This window comes from Bos mutus, chromosome 12 (genome assembly GCF_027580195.1).
Source record: "Bos mutus isolate GX-2022 chromosome 12, NWIPB_WYAK_1.1, whole genome shotgun sequence".
Taxonomy (NCBI): domain Eukaryota; kingdom Metazoa; phylum Chordata; class Mammalia; order Artiodactyla; family Bovidae; genus Bos; species Bos mutus.
Window position 1 is genome coordinate 78,622,463 of NC_091628.1, and position 18,406 is coordinate 78,640,868.

The 18,406-nt window shown below is 42.3% G+C and overlaps 1 protein-coding gene across 2 annotated transcripts in view; it reads left to right on the plus strand.

Annotated features, from left to right (window-relative positions):
- FGF14 (fibroblast growth factor 14) overlaps positions 1-18,406 on the plus strand; it is a 634,345-nt gene that overhangs the window by 108,023 nt on the left and 507,916 nt on the right. The gene's annotated exons all lie outside the window — the stretch shown is intronic.

Genomic DNA, 18,406 nt, shown 5'->3' on the forward strand with positions numbered 1-18,406 from the left:
AAGTCGGACACAACTGAAGTGACTTGGCACTCATACTCAAGATTTCATCCAGTTCAGTTCAGTCGCTCAGTCGTGTCCGACTCTATGCGACCCCATGAATCGCAGCACGCCAGGCCTCCCTGTCCATCACCAGCTCCTGGAGTTCACTCAAACTCATGTCCATCGAGTCAGTGATGCCATCCAGCCATTTCATCCTCTGTTGTCCCCTTCTCCTCCTGCCCCCAATCCCTTCCAGCATCAGGGTCTTTTCCAATGAGTCAACTCTTTGCATGATTTCATTAGTTTTTACTTAACGTTGTTTTTCTGTCTGGGGTTTCGTCCAGGATACCTCATGACATTGAATGGTTATGTCTCCTTAGGCTTCCCTGGGCGGTGACTGTTTTGCAAACTTTCCCTGTTTTTGATGGCCTTGACACCTTTGGGGAGCAGTGGTCAAGTGTTTTGTTCCTCAGTTTGGATTTTCCTGACCTTTTCCTCACATGTAGCTTGGGCTTACGGGTTTTATGGGGAGGATCCCAGAGGTAAAGTGCCCAGTCTCATCACTTCATACGCAGGGGCACTTGTCAATACAATCAATCTGACTTATCACTGTTGACGCTGACCTTGATCCCCTGGCTCAGGTCGTGCCGTCAAGTATCTCCTCTGCTGCATTTGCGTGACTTTGATTCTCGCAGATTTTCATTTTAATTTTGTGTGATTTTGATTTTTGGTGGGCAGTTCTTTCAACTGTGTTGTCTTCATGGTAGAATTAGCTCCTGTGGCCTCTTTGTGAGGGTTTTGTCAATAGCTGAAAGAAACGCACTTAATGTCGTCTTAGCCCTCCTACTGAACTCCAGTTTTGCTGTCTTGTCTCATGTTTCTTGAGCTCTAGTATCTAACTGAAGGAAACACAGTCTCCAAAGATGGTTTTTTTGGGCAATGATTTGGAAAGAAAAGAGAACACTGAGGCTGCACATTTGTGCTTCTGCACTATGGTTCAGAATTTCAAGAACCAGCATGGTACTGTGAACACAGCTTTGGGAGGGAAATCCTGAGACCTGGGTTTTACAGCTTCCTCTGGCTCTTCTAATTCTAGGATTTAAAAATCTTAACCTTTGACTTCGCGTTGCCTGGGAGAATTTGAGGGGACAGTTATAATTGCCTTCCTTATCTTTAGGAAGGTGGTTTTAGGGATTCCATGCATACTAATTGTGCAAATGCATTATAAACCACACAGTGCTGAAAAGTCACAGGAAAAGAAAGAATGGGAATCTGCTAAAGGGAAGGAAAAGTTTACAGGAGCCCTTTCTGCCTACACTGCTGTTAGGAATCACTGTGCAGGGTGTGGAGAAGATCCCTGCTGTTAAAAAATAAAAAAAAGTGGACCCAAGGGACAGAGAAGATAGTGACTTTATCCACAGTGCTGAGAACATCTCCAGGCCTAAAGTTTGGATGACAACTATTCTTCAGCGGCATCAGAACTGTGAGAAGTGCAGTTAGTTGTTGAATGAAAGTCTGATAATAATAATCATGGTAATTGAGAATCCACCACAGAAATGGAAGCTGGACAACAGAACTTGAAAGGTTTTTCTTATTTTAAAATCCCACTGATGATGTGGCTGGATCTAGAGTCTGTCATACAGTGTGAAGTAAGTCAGAAAGAGAAAAACAAATATCATATATTAACACACATGTATGGAATCTGGAAATACGGTACAGATGAGCCTGTTGCAGGGCAGGGCTAGAGACGCAGACGTAGAGAACCAAGTGGACACAGAGCGGGAAGGGGAGGCAGGGAAGGACTGAATGTACACACGACCACGTGTGCAACAGAGAACTAGTGGGAACCTGCTGTGCCGCACGGAGCTCAGCTCGGTGCTCTGTGATGGCAAACAGGTGGACTGGCGAGTGTGGCAGGGAGTTTCCAGAGGGAGGGGGCATATGTCTAGGTATCGCTGGTTCACTTTGTTGTACAGCAGAAACTAACACAACATTGTAAAGCAGTTATACTAAGAAAAAAAAATGCATGGATGGCCAACTTGCAATAATCAAGCCAATTACTTAAGTTGGAGTAATCCATAGACCAATGGGGAAAACAAATAAAAAGGAGTATTTTAAAACATTTTGAGTAATAGGCATTCACGTCTAAATAGCATCAGCTTTCAAGAGGAGCACGTTAACAGAGAGCTGACTGTGAGCCAAATACTGTTCCCATCACCACCCTAACTCCGTAGTGCTCCTGGCAACCTGATGAGGTAGATGGGGAAAGCAAGGCACGGAGAGAGGGGATGATTTGATGGGGGTCGTGTAGCTGGTTTTGGGGAGCCAGGACTTGTACAGGGGCCATTGAACTACAAATATTAAAATTGAAATTGGAAAGCTGTCACTAATAGACTCAGGGGACAAAATAGCTCCTTTGGCAACTGGGAAAAGAAATTTAGAAAGGAAGAGGGGCTAACAAATTCAGAACCAGTATCTACTCAAATGTTCAAAGACAAAGGACAGTGTACAAGACAAGAGAATGCCTCAGTGTGAAAGGAAACATCATGGAAATTAATGTTGGGAATGTATTTGCTTTTGATCTTAGATAATTGATGGCTAATATTTAAACATTTTTTAGATAAGGCCATTCTAAAGTTAGGACTTCCCTGGTGGCTCAGACAGTAAAGCATCTGCCTACAATGCGGGAGATCCGGGTTCAATCCCTGGGTCGGGAAGATCCTCTGGAGAAGGAAATGGCAACCCACTCCAGTGCTCTTGCCTGGAAAATCCCATGGACGGAGAAGCCTGGTAGGCTACAGTCCATGGTCGCAAAGAGTCGGACACGACTGAGCAACTTCACTATTCTAAAATTATCCTAATCACATTCAGGATATATATATATATATAGATATAGATATAGATATATAGATAGATTTTTTTTTTTTAAGTCTGACTCTGAAGGACCAATGGGATACAAAGGTTAAGTAGTGGAGGAAAGGGCTATTCTTAAGAAAATTAATTTTTAAGTATTAATAGGAAAAGCATGTGATCACATTGGGTAAATAAACTCTCATTGGCTTTAGTACTTTAGTTGGACCAGATCATTCATAAATTTATGCTCTAAGGTTTTGATTAAAGAAACCACTCGTGTTACAACAACATAAGAATCATGTGTCCCATTGGTCAGTAATGCTTTTTCCCGGTATGGTAGATGTTGTTCATTTGTTTATTTCATACTTCAGGTTTCTACTTCTGCCTTTCCCTCCCTGAATGCTCACGAAACTACCACACCTATGACAGGTTGCGTGATTACTTCCCCCCCTCTGTGTGTTCAATTTGTGTATTATTGTATCATATGACATCTTGAATCAAGCACTGCTAGTACCAAGCTGTTATCAGCAGCTGATGCCAGAAATATTCATTTATAACACTTCTCAGCATGCAAGTGAGAGCCCTTCAAATCACAGCCGCCTAATTTCCAGTCATTGTTCTTTTCTTCTTTGCATATTATACGGCAAAAAGAATGCAAAACCAGGGGAGATTTATTAGAAAATAATGCCTTGGGAAAATGTTGTAAAACATTCGAGTCCTTGTTCGTGAAGGTCGTGAGACTTGTGCTGCTTTAGAGGCACTGTCTTGGAGGCCTGTTCTCCTTCCTTTCTTTTTTCCCCAAAGGTTTTCAAGTGGCGGTTTTTTTTTTTTGCAGTCTTTGATTACATTAAAGTGCAAACCATTTACATGTCTGGAAGTAAGCAACACCCTCAGCAGAGAACCAGGAAATGAGGCGTGGAGCCAACCTTTGCCCCGGATGTGGTCCCTGTGTGTTAACACGTGGGTCAGGACCATCAGGGGGAACCAAGGCAATGGAAGAGTCAGAAGGCTTTCTTCTCTAAAGAAGGGCCGTTAAAAAACAAAGTCAATAAGTAAGGTTTGTCACTTCCTCGTATGGGGAGTGCTGAGCCTGCAGCTCTCAGTGGATTTCTTATACATGAATTCATTTTGCAAAGTCAATGCTGAGACTTGGTGGCCAACTGATAAGACACTGGAGGCTGCCATGGTGGAGAAGAGAGGGCCTTCAGTGGCTTTCCAGACACCTGACCTCCGTCTGTCACCGTTTTCTGGAGAAAGAACCTCGGAGCCTACTGACTGGTGGGTGAAGGGGATACCAGAGGTGGAAACGTGGGCTTGGCGAGGGGACAGCAATCTGTGGACGCTGTCTTCCTGCTGCCTGAAAAACTTGGGGTTCATCACTTTCCCTCCCACCTTCACTGACTCCAGAGAGACTGAGCAGAGGGCTGTGGAAGAGGACGAGGGGAGTTTTCATGTCATCTGGATGAATAGGTATCAAGTGCTCTGCAAATCCCTGGTTCCTGCACAGTCTCCAGCAGAGCGGGCCCAGAGCCACCCCCGCCCGTGGAAGGAATCCAGGCCTGTTGCTGGGGTCTACTGCGTTCAGAAGAGATGCCCAAACTGCCTCTTGGCTCTCAGTGCTGTCTTCTGCTCTGCTGTTTTTTCCATAGATTGACTCCATATTTTTTTGTTTTTCTTTAATTTTTATTTTATTTATCTGTCTTCCCTGGGCTTTGCTGCAGCATGTAGAATCTAGTTATCTGACCAGGGATCGAACCTGGGAGCCCTACACTGGGAGCCTTATCCACCAGACCACCTGGGAAGCTCCCTGACTCCAGATTTTTCAAAATGTATTCATGTATAGATGCTTCATATTTTGTTGCATCTCAGGCTCAGTGTTTTAGGTGAAGTGATTTCTTCTGTCTGGTTTTGTTAACTTTTGGCTTGGAAATTACCAAGTCTTACCAAAGCCTTAAAGAAAAAGCTAAGAATTCATGTTTGCTGAGCACTTAGTAAGTGTCTGATAGAGTAAATACTTTATATATGTGAAAGCCCAGAACAAGCTGATGTGCTGTCTTAAAAAAAAAATAATAATCTCTTATCTGTGGAAACAGGTAAGAGGACTTCCCTGGTGGCTCAGATTGTAAAGAATCTGCCTGCAATGCAGGAGACCCAGGTTCAGTCCCTGAGTCTGGAAGATCCCCTGGAAAAGGGAATGGCAACCCACTCCAGTATTCTTGCCTGGATGATTCCATGGACAGAGGAACCTGGAGGGCTACAGTCCCTGGGGTCGCAAAGAGTCGGACACAACTGAGTGACTAACACTTAACGTCTGTGGAAACGGTGTAGGATACTGATTTCACGTTTTCCTATTGCATTTGAAATTCTGGCAGATAATAACATGAAAGACTTACCCTCAAGAAGTGACACACTTAAATCTCCCGCTTTGAAAATGCTCAGAAATTTCCATATTTATTTGCTCTGCAGTGTATATATTATGAAATATTTGACAGATAAGACTTGACTTCTAGTAAACCCCATGAGTTTTTGCCACTTCATTTAAATTTGTAAAAGGAGCCCTTTTATTAATAACTGTAACAAAGCCCCCAGAAAGTTAGGCTTTCGTAAGTGGAATATGATCAAGCCATTTTCAAAAACTTCTCGGCACGTTTCAAGTTGTGACGACAGACTTCCAAATGGGAAGGCTAGTTCAGGGTTGACCACTGATTCACGTTAGAGAATTAAGTGCATGCCAGGAGAAGGGATTTGCACCGGGTCTGGTTAGCGGCCCTCCTGCAGCTGTTGCGATTGGGCCGAAGGGCACCCGAGTCACCAGCCAGGCTGGCTCTAACTCAGGCAAGTGGAGAGTCAGCATTGGGGTGCTGAGTCATTGCAGCGATGGGAGCTTTTCTCTCCTCTTGTAGGCACTTCCACATTGTGTGTGGAGAGAAGGCTGGATGGGCATCATATGGGCAAGCAGGAGGGGTGGCTTGGGGTCTTCCAGTCCTGTTCCTGGTGGTCAGAACCAGAGCAGGGAAGGCCACCTGTTGAATCCATCCAGGTGCACTGTGGCTGCTGGTTTCTGAGCTCTGTCTTCTTTGCCAGCCTCATTCTTAGGACCCCGCCTTATTCAGATTAAGTCCTTGACATTCTTGCTCAGTTTCTTGCCTAGGAGAAATTTCTGACATTCTTGCCCAAGAGTGCTTGAGAGCATGGAGGACCCTTAGCTCGGTGGATAATTACTTGGTTCTAAAACACTTGATCCCTCCATCTATTATATGTTTGTGAATTTATTTCCTTTGGTGGATAGATAAAAATTCTTCAGACAGGGAAGAGGTGAGCTCCGCCAGGCTTCTGTTAGTACCACCGTGAAATCTTCCCTACTGTTTTCCCCTCCCAAGCCTTCTGAGCACACTAGCAAGTTCTCCTCTCTGTGCTCCACTGAGGTCTCTAAATATAGTTTCCCTGCTCTAAAGGCAAGGATCAAGTCCAGTGTATAAAATGCCCAGGGTGATATTTGAAATCTGTCAGTTTCAAAAGAAGAAAATGCTTAATTTTAACATTTAAATGATCGTTTACATAGGAATGAAGATAATGTTATTTTGCGTTATTTGATAATTAAATTACTCTTTAGCAAAAGCATCTTTTTAATGGGCTTCCCTGGTGGTTCAGATGGAAAAGAATCCACCTGCAATGCAGGAGGCTCAAGAGACATGGGTCCGATCCTTGAGTTGGGAGGATCCCCTGGAGAAGGGCAATGGCAGCCCACTCCAGTATTCTTGCCTGGAGAATCCCCATGGACAGAGGATCCTGGCAGGCTGCAGTCCATGGGGTTGCAGAGAGTTGGACATGACTGAGTGACTAAGCATGCATGCATGTTTTTAATACTTTCAGAGTCATGTACAGTAAAACATGCTGCTTACTAAAAAAATTGCAATTGCTCAATATTAATGTGCTCTTTATTTTGATTATTACATTTCTTTGTGAAAGTGATACAAAGTGGAAAAGAATAATGTTATTTTTCAAAATGTGAGTGGTTATATAACTTTGATTTCTGCAACATTCTATGTTCTTCTGAGGGAAACTAATACACTATATAGGTTTGCATGGGTGCGTAGAGCAGGTTTCACTAAGATAGGGTGGTCCTCTGCTGCTGATTCGTCCTCTCTAGGGCTCAGTGGCCCCAGCGAGGACTGGTGTTGACTGCGTAGGATGAAAACTATGTGATTTAAAGGTAGGATGTGGAGGGACAAGGCAGTAAGACCGCTAGGCAAGGGTGACAGCGGCCTTAGACCCACGTAGGATTGTCCCCATCACTCACTCTAGAGAGAAGTTCAAGGCTACAGCCAAGTCCTGTGTATGCAGAGAGACCCAATGCCACACTGAGGCTGGGCTCAGGCACAGTACTAGAATTTAATGGAGAGATTTGTAGTTGGCACCAGCATGAAGTAGATCAAGTCCAAGAGCCTAAGATGGGTGGTTCCTCTGAACCTCAGAGGTGAGTGACTACTACATTGAGAGGCTGGCCTGGACGGGGAACGGCTGTGACAGTTAATAATGTTCTGCATGGCTAATCACCATTCCATTTACTTAACCAAGCTTTATTTTGATGACTCAGTCAGTCCCTTTCTAAATATCTTCAACTTAATGGAAATTGATGCTTTCAAACTGTGGTGCTGGAGAAGACTCTTGAAAGTCCCTTGGACGGCAAGGAGATCAAAACAGTCCATCCTAAAGGAAATCAGTCCTGAATATTCACTGGAATATTGGAATATACTGAAGTATATTGGAATATACTAAAGCTGAAGCTCCAGTATTTTGGCCATCTGATGCAAAGAGCCAACTTGTTGGAAAAGACACTGATGCTGGGCAGGGTGACCAGGGGGTGACAGAGGATGAGATGATTGGATGGCATCATAGAATCAATGGACATGAATTTGAGCAAACTCCAGGAGATAATGGAGGACAGGGAAGCCTCGCATGCTGCAGTCTATGGGGTCGCAAAGAATCAGACATGACTTAGTGACTGAACAACATCAATGGAAATGACTTACCTTTGTAAGGGTCCCATATTTTGGCCTCACTAGAGTCTTGATAGAGAGAGAGGGTGAAAAAGGTTCCAACACAGTCTCTCATCATAAATAAATTAATCATGGTGTTGTGAGAACCATAAATTATTCAGTGTGAATCATTTAATAAGCATGTATTGAGTACCCTGTTTTCAGATTATGATGGCCAGCCTGAGCAATTAGACAGCTTTTGGTCCATGAAGCCCAAGATATTTAGTATCTGACTCTTTGACAAAGAAACTTGTCGTTGGGTTTTCTAGTGGGATAGAAAGACATTCATCAGATTATCACATCAATGCATGGGGTCCGTGCTGGACAGGAAAGGTGTATAAATCTATGAACTTGTATAATGGACCTAGAGATGTAACCATAGTAAAGCAGACAAGCAGTGGCCTTAATACCTTCATCGTGTTTAATTCTTTGCAGGGCTCACAAGGGACCACACTCAAGGAGTGATAAACAAATTGTAATTGGTAACATGATTCGAGTAATACTAAGTGTTTAGGGATTTCTGACTGAATCCCTTCCAATCTGGTGCTGATGGTTTGTAAGGCAAAAGGGCCAGAAATAAGTTTAATGTGTGTGTGCTCAGTCGCTTAGTTATGTCTGACTTTTTGCGGCCCCATGGACTGACTGTAGCCTGCCAGGCTCCTCTGTCCATGGGATTTCCCAGGCAAGAATATACTGGAGTGGGTTGCCATTTCCTACTTCGAGGGAATCTTTGGACCCAAAGATGAAGCCCACGTCTCTTGAGTCTCCTGCGTTGACAGGTGGATTCTTTACCGCTAGTGCCACGTGGGAAGCCCAATAAGTTTAATAACAGCCTCTAATTCCCAGGCCTTCATTTCTTACCCTTGGCACTTAACCAGCACTGGAAAAGGAAACTGATAAATTCACAGTAGATTGAGAAAAATGTGAAAAGATAGACACTTTTAAAAATGAGAAAAGACAGCACCTCTTCAGGTACATGAAGTGATAGAAATATATTGTTCTCTATAAATGAGTGAAAGGTGCTTATCTTTGTGTTGCTGGTGGTTTAGTCACTAAATCGTGTTGGACTCCTGCAACGCCATGGACTTTAGCCCACCAGGCTCCCCTGTCCATGGGATTTCCCAGACAAGGATCCTGGAGTGGGCTGGCATTTCTTTCTCTAGTGGATCTTTCCAACTCAGGGATCGAACCCACGTCTCCTGCACTGCAGGTAGATTCTTTACTGACTGAGTGGGGTGACTATTTAAAGTTTATGAGAATAATGCTTTTCTTCTGAAGGATTCAGAGTACTTTTGTTTTAATTCCCTTAATAGTATTATAGAAGAGTACACAACACAAACCTAAATAAATATCTTAGTCTGCATTTAGAATGAATGTAAAGCTGAATCAATTTTAATTCAGCTTTGAACTTTGAATTGGTTTTCCTGTTATTTACTAAGAATTTGGGGACAAGTGAGAGTAAGGCGGTTCCTCCAATTTTGGCAGATGGTTTTCATGAGTCTGCAATAGGCTTTGGTTTGCAGGCATCTTTGAACACAAACCACCTTATCAGTCTTTTCTGATCACAACAGAGAGAAATAAAAAACTTGATAAAGTAAACTCATTGTTTCAAAGTGGTATTGATATAAAAGGAAATTGCCAGGGTAATGTAGAAAAGGTTTTGAATTATTAGATTCTTGGATTCAACTTCAAAGATTACTTTATTCTCCGAAGCAATTTTTTGTCATCCGTCTTCAAAAGATTTTATTTCATCTGTGTGGCTTTAAGAGATTCTCATTTATTCTTTAATCAAACAATTATCAAGTGCCCACAGCATGCCAGGCATTGTGCCTGAAGTGCAGGAAATAGCAGGGTGACTAAAGCGAGTTCAAAGCCTGCTCACGTGGGGCAAAGACAAAGGTGAAAGTGGAACTCCAGTGGCTGAGGATTAATCCACCCAAAGAGAAATTTTTGTAATGGGTGGGCTTCCCCAGTGGCTCAGTGGGTAGAGAATCTTTTGCAATCCTCCTGCAATGAAGGAGACACAGGTTTGATCCCTGGTTTGGGAAGATCCCCTGGAGAAAGAAATGGCAACCTGCTCCAGAATTCTTGCCTGGAGAAATCCATGAACAGAGGAGCCTGGTGGGCTACAGTCCTTGGGGTCACAAAAAGCTGGACATGGCTGAGCAGCTAAGCACACAGCATAGCACACAAGTGGTTTACTGGGGGAAGTGAAACAAGTAATACTTTGCATACTAATAATTTTATGTCTATTATTTTAAAAATTTCATTTGATGTTGTTTCCTATGTCTTCTAGGGCCATTTATGTTCAGTTCAGTTCAGTTCAGTCGCTTAGTCGTGTCCGACTCTGCAACCCCTTGAATTGCAGCATGCCAGGCCTCCCTGTCCATCACCAACTCCTGGAGTTCACCCAAACTCATGTCCATCGAGTCAGTGATGCCCTCCAGCCATCTCATTCTCTGTTGCCCCCTTTTCCTCCTGCCCTCAATCCCTCCCAGCATCAGGGTCTTTACCAATGAGTCAGCTCTTCGCCTGAGGTGGCCAAAGTATTGGAATTTCAGCTTTAGCATCAGTCCTTCCAATGAATATCCAGGACTGATCTCCTTTAGAATGGACTGATTGGATCTCCTTGCAGTCCAAGGGACTCTCAAGAGTCTTCTCCAACACCACAGTTTAAAAGCATCAATTCTTCGGCGCTCAGCTTTCTTCACAGTCCAACTCTCACATCCATACATGACCACAGGAAAAACCATAGCCTTGACTAGACGGACATTTGTTGGCAAAGTAATATCTCTGCTTTTGAATATGCCATCTAGGTTGGTCATAACTTTCCTTCCAAGGAGTAAGCGTCTTTTAATTTCATGGCTGCAAGTCACCATCTGCAGTGATTTTGGAGCCCCCCAAAATAAAGTCTGACACTGTTTCCACTGTTTCCCCATCTATTTCCCATGAAGTGATGGGACCAGATGCCATGATCTTCATTTTCTGAATGTTGAGATTTAAGCCAACTTTTTCACTCTCCTCTTTCACTTTCATCAAGAGGCTTTTTAGTTCCTCTTCAATTTCCTGCCATAAGGGTGGTGTCATCTGCATAGCTGAGGTTATTGATATTTCTCCCGGCAATCTTGATTCCAGCTTGTGCTTCTTCAAGCCCAGCGTTTCTCATGATGTACTCTGCATAGAAGTTAAATAAGCAGGGTGACAATATACAACCCTGACGTACTCCTTTTCCTATTTGGAACCAGTCTGTTGTTCAATGTCCAGTTCTAACTGTTGCTTCCTGACCTGCATACAGGTTTCTCAAGAGGCAGGTTAGGTGGTCTGGGATTCCCATCTCTTTCAGAATTTTCCATAGTTTTTTGTGATCCACACAGTCAAAGGCTTTGGCATAGTCAATAAAGCAGAAGTAGATGTTTTTCTGGAACTCTCTTGCTTTTTCCATGATCCAGCAGATGTTAGCAATTTGATCTCTGGTTCCTGTGCCTTTTCTAAAACCAGCTTGAACATCTGGAAGTTCATGGTTCACGTATTGCTGAAGCCTGGCTTGGAGAATTTTGAGCATTACTTTACTAGCATGTGAGATGAGTGCAATTGTGTGGTAGTTTGAGCATTCTCTGGCATTGCCTTTCTTTGAGATTGGAATGAAAACTGACCTTTTCCAGACCTGTGGCCACTGCTGAGTTTTCCAAATTTGCTGGCATATTGAATGCATCATTTTCACAGCATCATGTTTCAGGATTTGAAATAGCTCAACTGGAATTCCATCACCTCCACTAGCTTTGTTCATAGTGATGCTTTCTAAGGCCCACTTGACTTCACATTCTAGGATGTCTTGCTCTAGGTGAGCGATCACACCATCGTGATTATCTTGGTTGTGAAGGTCTTTTTTGTACAGTTCTTCTGTGTGTTCTTGCCACCTCTTCTTAATATCTTCTGCTTCTGTTAGGTCCATACCATTTCTGTCCTTTATCGAGCCCATCTTTGCATGAAATGTTCCCTTGGGATCTCTAATTTTCTTGAAGAGATCTCTAATCTTTCCCATTCTGTTGTTTTCCTCTGTTTCTTTGCATTGATCGCTAAGACCCAGAAAATTTTAACAAACATTCAGTATTAGATATTTAGTCAGATGAAATATTTTCTTGTTACAGAGATATAAGTTATATGATCTGCTCTAGAGTTCTGGTCTGAAATTTAAATAAATACTAGTAGAAAACATTTGTGAGGGAGGGGCCATATATACATAATTTTTTTCCATAAAAATTACTATAAAAGATTTGCATGTCTAACTTTTAAAATGGGCTTCCCTGGTGGCTCAGATGGTAAAGAATCTGCTTGCCATGCGGGAAACCTGGGTTCGATCCCTGAGTTGGGAAGATTCCTTGGAGGAGGGCATGGCAGCCCACTCCAGTATTCTTGCCTGGGAAATCCCATGGATAGAGGAGCCTGGTAGGCTACAGTCCATGGGGTCCCAAAGAGTCAGACACGACTGATCTACTAAACACACACACACCTTTTAAAATAGAGATGTTAATAGTTGTCATATCCCAGATAATGTTATAAACCAAGGATCCATCATATTTAACTTCAAACTCTTAGCCTAATACCAGACAGGACACATACACATGTGCTGCATGCATATGCAACGTTTTCACAAAGGTCCGAACAAAAGCGAAATATACTTATGAGAGGAACTTGGTAACCTTGACTCAGAAGCCTTCTTCTTGATTGCTATTCCTGTGAAAGCTCAAATTTCTCAACTGTGTTTCGAAAAGGAGGAGAACTCCTCAGGTCCAGAAGGTATGCCATGCATCCTCACTTGAAGGAAGGAAGAAAAATGTGTGCCTTCTCTCGAAACGAATCCCAGAGGTTGTGTTCATAGTGTGGCTTTTATGGAATTACACAAAGTACCTTAGGCTCATTTTATTAAATACCATTTATTTAAAAACAGCTGCTAGATTGTGTTCATAATCGTTTTTTCATAACACTGCAAATGGTTTCTGACTCAGTAGAGGAGTAATTAACCAATAAAGATTCATTGAGCGCTTGTTGAGCTCCACAAGCGGATGGCCTAGTGGAAGAAGTAGGCTAGCACGTAAATTATGGTATTCATTAGCGTCTTCATTGAACGAATGTCCATTAGGCATTTGTACGAGCAAATCACGCCAGCGAGCATCATGAGCCATGAGAGACAAGTGATGCTGCCCTCCGTGGTCTTTGGCCACAGAGGTTAAGATGTTATACAGAAACCAAAACGTTTCAGCGAACGGATGACTGATGACAGATACTGTGGCTCGTTAAGCCTTTAAAAGGAAAAGGCCAGGAAGAAGGGGAGCTTGACCAGCTCCTCTGTGATGGGGAAGCTTTGAGAGGCAGGACATTTCTTTCAAGGAAAGGTGGGTGAGTAGTGGTAGGCAGAATGGCATGAGCAGAGATGGTGCCGGGGAGTCAGTGCAGGGAATCTTCAGGCTAGACGATGTGGGCAAACCTGGTAAAGCATCAGTGATTGCCTTGGATTCTGGGCGCTTACAGAAAACATCTGTCGATTAGGTCACTCAACTCCATCTGTAGGGTCGGACCTGCCCTACACAATGAGACCAATTTTGCCCTCAGTCAGAGTGTGTTCTGAGAACCAAGGATTCAGGTCGCTTTCCTTCCTTCTGCAGCCGTGTCGCTGTGAACCCCGTTCCGGGATGAACATGCTCTCCTCGGTGCTTGTTACCTACCCTGCCTTGTATCACAGTTCTGCCGTGGCTCCTCTGTTTGTCTTGAAGTGTCTGCGTTGGCTTCATGCTGTGTGCAACTGGCTGTTGTTACCCTGGGCAAATTGCTTACCCTTTCTTTTCCTCCATTTTATCATTTGTAAACTGGGATAAAAATAGTTGCTACCTCATTGGAACTTCTGCACTGAGAACATTTAGAACAGTGCCTGGAACTTACTAAGCGCGATAAAAGCACAAAAAAACTATCCAAGTGTTACTTGGGCTTGTTTACAAAGATCTGGCTTGTCCATTCCCCGACTAAATACACATCTAAAAGAGTGGAGAGTTTGTGAAGAAAGTCACCAGCAATGCTGGAATGTGGTGTACTCTCGAAGCATCTAGGAAGAAAACAGAGAAAAACTCAGGGCCAAGATCAGGTGGTGTTAATTCTTGGTGTACCTTCCGGGTTATTAGGAACTGGGTTTCTTTTTGATGTGATAAAAGTGTCAGCTAGCATTTATCCCACCCATCCTTTGTTCATTCTCTTTCTATAAATGTATGTATGTAAATAACTCCAAGGAGGTTATTTTTCTAGACTTTTTATCTTTAGAAAAGAGCTACCATGCATATATTTCATATAACACACCCAAATGCAGTGTGAAAGTTCTTAACGAAGCAGTGACACACAGCCCTTGAAGCTGTGTTCACAACCAAAAGCGTAGTTTTAATCTGCATGCCGAGGACATTCTTCAGATCACCAGAGGGGTTATTATGGAGTTATGAATCTTTCCTTTGCTCTATGAAAAATTTCATCTGCCGTCAGGAAGGTACAAGTCTGCAGTAATTTTTAAGTGAATAAAAATGTTTAATTTTATGGTCCTGCAAGATTTCTTTTTTCTTTCTTTTATGCCTTTGGTGATTCTCATTGCCTTTTTGCAAAATATGTGATTTATACAGTTCAGACAGAGTGGTCACACACACATACACACAGATAGCTAAAGACCTATAAACATTGTTTGCGATAGAAACTGTGGTTCTGTTGATTATTTAGGGTCTTCCACACTCAGCAGTTAGTAAGAAATATTGTTCAAAATTTTAAGTAGAATTGCTTGCATTTAAACCACGAATAAGCACCTGGGTTTAAAATCTCCATTGAAAGGCTCTAGTTTTATGTTTCTATTATTTTATAGTAGATGCACAAACTCACACAGGGTCCTATACTTGTAATCAGTGTGCATATCTGCATCTAATTTTAAAAACATTCACAGTAAAATTAACGTAGAAACTTAATTTCTTAGAATTTCAAAGCAGGAAAATACCGTACAGAGTCTCTGGTCTAATTCCATTTTTAAAATAAGAAATTGTAGTGAGAGCTGGATGCACTGTTTATTCTGATTGTTCATGTTATGAAAGGTAAGAAGTTAGCCAAAGTATAGAATTGCTAAAGAGGTTCTTTTTTTTTCTCCCTTAGGGTTGTGCCATATTTATCCTTAGTAAGTTCTTCCTTTATCTAGAACCTCAATTATTTCCTTAAACCACAAATTTTATTGAGGATTTGCATTCTATAGACTCCTTCAGGGAGGTGATGAGTAGATCAAAACGGTCTTAGAAAGTTTTGTGAATGTTCTTTGTAAAAGAGTTAAGATTTGGTGGGCTACCAGAAATATACTTGTGTGTGTTCAAGAGCTGTTTCCTAGAGTTTGAGAGGCTACAGGACATCATCTTGTGTCCAAGTACTGCTCTGTCGTTGAGAAAGGACAAAGCACAGGTTGACTCCAGCGTTTCCTGAAGTTCCCATGCCAGGATTGTTTCTGCAACACCTCTTTACCCTTCACAGTTTTTTGGTCATAGAAACAGAATATTAAAGATCATCTAGTTACACCCATTTTTAGCATGTAAAATTGTTCTGGTGTTTTATATGTATTATTATTCTATGTAAACCATTTAAACAATACTGCAGTGTGCATTTATTATCTTCAATTTACAGCGGAAAAAAAATGAGACTTGAGAATGTTTACTGACCCACCCAAGGTGACACTGTCAGTGAGTAACATTCTTGAAATTAAGGATTAGGTAATAAAAGTGATGACTTAATGTCCCTTAATGTCTCCCTATGAACTTGTATATTAGAGAAACATAATTCTGTTACATCTTTTCATTGTAGAATGGTTGAACTGAACGATGAGTTCCGAAAACTATTTCAATGTACATCTTTGAAAAAACTTTTATTTCAAAAGAATGGCTAGAATGTGGGAAAATAAGCTGATGGCAAGCTGCTGCTTTCAGTTGAACTTTTGGATAATGCCCGTGAACGCTTTCTTCTAGTTTGCTTAATATGCGTCCCCTGTAATTTCATTCACATTCGTCAAGTCTCTCGTTCACATTGATGAGTCTCTCGTCCCCGCGTGGGGTTTATGGATGTTGTAGCAGAGATGGCTAGTTCTTCTCGTCTCTCCATGCTCCTCCTCTTTTATAGCAATAGACATTCTAGCTAAGCACTTGGTCATGTCTTTAAAGACTATCTCCCGGCCTCCTTTGCAGGCAGTTGTGCTCACGTGATCAAGTCATACCCAACAGGATAGGGGTGAAAATAGTGTGAACAATTTCCAGGGAATTGCTTAAAATAGAAGATGTAGTGTGTTCACCTTTCTTTTCTCCATTGAATGGAATATGAATGTGAGTAGGAACTGGTGGAGTCATCGTAGAATATGAAGCAGTGCCTGTTGACGACCCCTGGGCAGCATTGTAGAAGGAGCCTGGCCCCTCTCATCTTGGAACCACCAGATCTGCTTTGCACTGACTGCTTCTCTGGCTCAGAGAAAGAGATTAACTTCTATCTTATTGCAGCCACTGCACACGTTTGTATTGACAAATTGTCCCCTAACTTTTTCGGATATTAATAAGTAGGACTTGAAAGAGAAATATCCAAAGACAAAAATTTACCTAAAGCTAGAAAGCGTTTTTAGTTGTAGGACTTTTCAGAGCTCTTATTGGATGAGTGTTAGGGGTGAATCTCTAAGAGGGGATATGCATCACTTCTAATTATGAAGATCATTTTTGAGTGGGGAATCCTATGGACTTATGTGTGTGGACTGCATTTTGAGACCTGCAACTTTAGAAAGCTCTTTGTAGCTAAGCTTAAGATAAACGTTGAAGGTGGTACATTGAGGGTAGAAATAGGCACAAGGAAGTGTTGGCCTGGGGAGCCATTCAATCAGCATACCACTAGGGAATATTAATTGTTGTGGAGAAAGAAACATTCTTTTAGAAAGAAAAATAAATAAGTTATTATTATAAGCACTCAGATAACTATGATGTTAAGACAGAATGAAATGATGTCTAAATAAGACGTGGCTGGTGTTGCTTATGTGATACCTATAAGGAGATAGGCTTATGAGCAGGAGCAAGACTGATATCCCTGATGTCCTCTGAATTTATATATGTGGAACTTATTGGTCATTATATGGCTAGAAAAAGGTACAGTGCTCACAGTGCAAATGTGTGATTCTGTTTCTTTGGTGTAGTTGGGAGAGGTACATGGTGGACAAAGGGTAGATCCTGGCAAGGTCATCCCTTGTGGCCTCCACTTGTTGGGGCATACAGACAGTGAGATGCTTGGTGAGATATCTGGGTGGATGTGTGCAGCATGCTTTCAGGAGTAGAGGTTTAAGGCTGGAGATGAGAAGTCTTAGAGAAGTTGATTTGGGAGTCATTTTCAGTGACAGTCGAAGCACAGAATGTATGTGGAATTAAAAGACAAAACCCAGGATAGGATTTGGGAAACAGACCATTTAAGGCACTGGTGGAGGAAGGAGAGCAGTAGAATGACTGAGGAATTTGGATCAAGATAATAATGGGACAATGTGCTAAAAAGCAGAGACATCACTTTGCAAACAAAGGTCTGTAAAGTCAAACCTATGGCTTTTCCAATAGTCATGTACAAATGTGAGAGTTGGACCGTAAAGAAGGTTGAGTTTCAAAGAATTGATGCTTTCCAATTATGGTGCTGGAGAAGACTCTTGAGAGTCCCTTGTGCTTCAAGGAGATCAAACCAGTCCACTCTAAAGGAAATCAATCCTGAATATTCAATGGAAGGACTGATGCTGAAGTTCTAAAACTTTGGCCACCTGATGCAAGAGCCAACTCATTGGAAAAGACCCTGATACTGGGAAAGATTGAAGGCAGGAAGAGAAGGGGGAGGAAGGGGATGAGATAGTTTGATAGCATCACCGACTCAAAGAACATGAATCTGAGCAAACTCTGGGAGATAATGAGGGACAGGGGAGCCTGGTGTGCTGCACTCCATGGGCCACAGTCGGATAAGACTTAGCGACTGAACAACAATAATAATGGGATGAATAAGAAAAACAGAATCAGGGATTCCAACAAGGGCAGATTGTTAGTTGGGATCATCAGGAGGTTGTCAGTGACCATGGTAGGGTTGTTCTGGTGGGAGGGGTGGGGATTTGGTTGCTCTGCTTTGAGAAAAGAATGGCTGTGAGAGGAAGAGGAAAGGAGGCCAGAATGTGCTAGAAGGTAGACAGGACACATGTTACTTTGCTGGTCTGCTGAGCAGATTTTTCATGGGGAGGGTCGCTCTTGCTTCCTCTTCACTGGACATTCTAGGGTCATAAAAGCTTCAAGAACCGCAGCAGTACAGGCCATTGGGTGGCCTTCCTGTCTTCTGAGCACGCTCAGAGCCTGCATCCAGGTAACTCGGTCCTGATGCTACTTGATAACCTGTAAAAGGAATGGCCTTTCATCAAAACAATGACTTGATTTCATTTAGAATGCAATTAAAATTATTTTTATTACCTTTGTGAAAATATCACTCTT